Source organism: Panicum virgatum, chromosome 1N (genome assembly GCF_016808335.1).
Source record: "Panicum virgatum strain AP13 chromosome 1N, P.virgatum_v5, whole genome shotgun sequence".
In the NCBI taxonomy this organism is placed as follows: Eukaryota; Viridiplantae; Streptophyta; class Magnoliopsida; order Poales; family Poaceae; genus Panicum; species Panicum virgatum.
The window spans coordinates 7,457,369-7,461,250 of NC_053145.1; the positions used below are offsets into that span (position 1 = coordinate 7,457,369).

General features: G+C 45.7%; 1 long non-coding RNA gene across 6 annotated transcripts; it reads right to left on the reverse strand.

Moving 5' to 3' along the window:
- Positions 1-998: 998 nt before the first annotated feature.
- LOC120654943 lies at positions 999-2,708 on the reverse strand. Of its 6 annotated transcripts, none has more exons than XR_005667231.1 (4): positions 2,349-2,708; positions 2,118-2,201; positions 1,630-1,735; positions 999-1,394 (listed from the first exon to the last, which is right to left on the reverse strand). It is a non-coding gene; the product is annotated as an uncharacterized LOC120654943 (long non-coding RNA). The 6 variants fall into 6 exon arrangements; XR_005667232.1 differs by having other exon boundaries at positions 2,274-2,708; XR_005667229.1 differs by having other exon boundaries at positions 1,044-1,394; positions 2,157-2,201.
- Between the last annotated feature and the right edge of the window lie 1,174 nt (positions 2,709-3,882).

Genomic DNA, 3,882 nt, shown 5'->3' on the forward strand with positions numbered 1-3,882 from the left:
CCAATCCCGTCGCCCCCATCTCTCCCCTCTCTGCCTCCTGCTCCCCACTGCCGCCCCCCTCTCTCTCCCTCCTCTTCGCCGTCGCCGCCACCTGTCCCTCCTCTCCGCCGCCACCGCCGCCACCATCGACCCGACTGCTGCTGCTGGATCCAGATCCGGCACGGGGATGGCGGCTCGGAGTGGCCCTTTCTCGACGCGGACAGAGCAGGAGGACGGCGACCAGCCGACCTCCTCCCAGCGCGGCCTCTGGTCCTCCTCCTCCGGCGGCGGCGGCTCCCCTCCCTCTCCTCTCCCGCCGCCAGATCCGCGGCCCCAGACCCTCCTTCCCCGGCGGTAGGCCGCATCATCACCGGGAGGCGTCGCCAGCCCTCCCCTCCTTACCCGCCGGGAGGCCGCACCGGGGGACGGCGACAGCGACGATCTCTTCCTCTTGTGCTCCACGTCGACGGTGGAGGGGGAGATCACTACAAAAAATCTGTTGATCCATGACGATTGAATTTCGTCACAAATCACTGAAAAACCGTCATAAAACAGTATCTATGACGATCTCAAATAACGTCATGTATTGAGTGTCATAAATCACACCTCGTGACGTTCCTTAAATTTTCGTCATAGATTGCTTGATCCATGACGTTTTAAAACCGTCATGGAATGTCCCCGGGCCCCCGAAGCCCAACCCAAACCCGTTTTCTATGACGAAAATTAACGTCATGAACAGTATAATTTTCGTCACAGATTCAATTGCATGTCACACAATAATGACATGGAAGATGACATGACTGCTGACATGGCAATGACGTGAATAGCAATGATGACATGTAATTTGACATGATCGATAATGTAGCAGTGACGTGGAAAATGGTGATGACATGGCACCACATGGATGCTGACATACATGGATGCTGACATGGACAGTGATGTGGCAGCAGGCATGTGAGCCAATTTGGGCCTCATTTACACAGCCCATTTGGGCCTCATTTACACAGCACAAATAGTACTGGAAAAAATTCAGCTTTCACACAGCCCATTTACCAAAACAACAATTCCAGCCCAGAAGTCACAATAATCAATTACAGCCCAAATTATAACCTCATATCAATAGCATCCCAGCATCACTACACCAGAATAATGGATCACATACAATTTTTTCCATGTATCAGAACTAGCAATATAACATTGCAGGATCAAAGACAACAAAATGGACCAGAAACAACAAAAGATAGGTTTCATCAAGAGTATGAACCAGCAGCAGCAACTAAGGAAGCAAATAATTCTTTTTCACCACCTATCAGTTTTGATGAGAGTGTTGTGGCAGCATATTTGGCTAGCCATGATTATTTCTTCTCTGCGAGGCTTCTCTTCTCTTCTAATTGCCACTTCACCCTTTAAATCACCTGCAGAAATTAATGTCACTGCATAGTTAGATTTTGAGAATTTCAGGGAATCAAAAAGATTGGCTGCTTAAAAGAAAGATGGTAGTTACGGACATACATGTCTCTTCAAAGTAAATTGAAGACAAACATTTTTTATTTCAACATTCATGAATGTCAAGTGTTCTTTGCAAATATTTTTTTCAGGAATAGAAAGGAGCAATAAAAAGCAAAACATGCAGGCGAGGAGAGCAATTACCTAACCTAAAGCCTATAGAAGGCGTTGCTTCCCTTTGTCGGTAACCGCAAACCCAGAACAGCACTTCCCTCCTCCAAAACCATTTGTACATTAGTCCATTCCCTCACTGCAATCCGTGAATAGGAATAAGACATTGTTACCCAAAAATGCAATTATCAGTCAGAGAAAATGTTATTGCTCTAAGATCTGACTTACTAATTTAAATGAAGTAAACCAATATGAAACATTTTAACTGGAATCACAATTTTAGTAGCTCTAAGTATTCTCCAGTTAAACACCAGCAAGCTTAAGGTGAAGTTATATACACAGCAACCTTGTTTCAGTTTACGATCTCAGACTTAAGATTTCATCTCTTTGCTTATTGGTCATCAGTACTAGCAGAGCATTCTACAAATAATTTAGGTAATGATTTTTGCTAAGAAGTAATTGTGCTAGTAGTCGCATACAGCATTAGCTAGTATCCTGCTATCAGATGCAAATACACATACTAATCCTTTGGCCAACGAGTAGCTTTCACATGCCCTTACCTTGGCGCTAGAAAAGCTAGCCACACGCATCGGCGCTCCCTAGGTCTGAAACCAAATCGATTTGGAGGACATCAGTAAACAAATCGGAGAGAGATATGGAGAGAGAGAGAGCTTTACCCATATGACGAATCAAGAGTTCGACGGCTCCATATGTCCCATTTCTGAATCTTACGGAAGGGAGGCAGATCTCACCTGCGCACAGCACTCGACGAAGCGGCCGGCGGCCAGGGCCGCCGTTGTACAGAGGGACCGCCCCATAGGACGCAGATGCCTGGCACGCGTGCTTGTGTCTAGCGGCCGTTGCCCACGCGCGAGCGGCCGGCGCCCACGGGGTATGCGGCTGCGGCGGCGCCCAGGGACCATGCGCCAGCGCCTCACATGGCCAGTGGCCGTGGCCCCGAGTCGGCGCGTAGAGCAGTCGGGTTGGCGCAGACCATGAGGATGGAGCGCGACGCAAGCTCGTTGCAGCGGCGGACGCGGTCGGGCCTCGAGCCGCGGTGCTCCAGCGCGTGAAGGGCGGCGGCTCGGACCGAGAGAAGAAAGTGAGTGAAGGGATTAGGTCTGAAGATGGCAACGAGTAAAATCCGCGCGGATATTAATTTTATAAACCCGTACCCGCGTGCTAAAATCCGTGCCCGTGCCCGCGCCCGCAACCCGCAACGGGTAGAAAATGATACCCGTACCCGCTATCCGCGGATACCCGCATACCCGCGGGTACGCCCGCATACCCGCAAGTTTTAGAGAATCAAGCACACAAGCACATTTTAATAGCATGTAAATATTAATATGCACATCTATATCTCAATATTAATAAATTATAACCTAATAATCAACACGTCAACACCATTTATTTGAGGAAACAAATAAATTTTAGCAAATAATGAACTAGTCTCATACATAATACATCACAAAAGTCATTATTTGCGGGTTTGCGGATTCGGGTATCAATTTTTCAAACCCGTTTGAAGAAATCCGTTGGGTTTAGAGTTGTACCTGCGCCCGTACCCGCGGGCAAAAACTCAAACCCGTATCCGTGCCCGTCGGGTTTGGTATCCGCGGGTACGCGGATATTTCGTACCCGTTGCCATCCCTAATTAGTCGCCCCCTCCGATAGCGCTCTTCGGTTTTATATGAAGCCAGGACAATTCGTGGTCATCCGATCTGATCGGACGACTCACAATGCGCTTGCATTAGGGTTTGCGGGGCAGGTCGGGTTGGGCCGCGCACGCGCTGCAGGGCTATTTGGGCCATGTAGGCTGAAACAGGCCTTGTACATACTTTTTGTACTAAAGTTTTTTATCATTTTATCGCACCATTATGAAGTAACACATAAAAATAATTATCTAATATGCACTAATATATTTTTTAAATATAATAGACAACATATAAGTTGTCGTGTAAAATTTTTGATAATTATATAAGTCATTCACTATTTTCAATGGTTTAAATGATTTTTTGCAAGTTTATTTGAAGTAATACAATTTGAACTACAAGCATCTCAAATAGTATCTATAAAAATACAAAAGTATATTTTAAGGGTCTCTGTTCTATTATAGCTCATATTCTGAAAATGAAAGAAAATTTTAAATGTTTGTTAGGAATAATTCAAACTTCTACTTGCAACTTTAATATAAAATAATGATAATAATATCTCAAACTTCTCAAAAAATTCTAGAAATTGCCATATAATCCTTTTATGGATGTTTAAGCTTGAGATAAAAGTTTC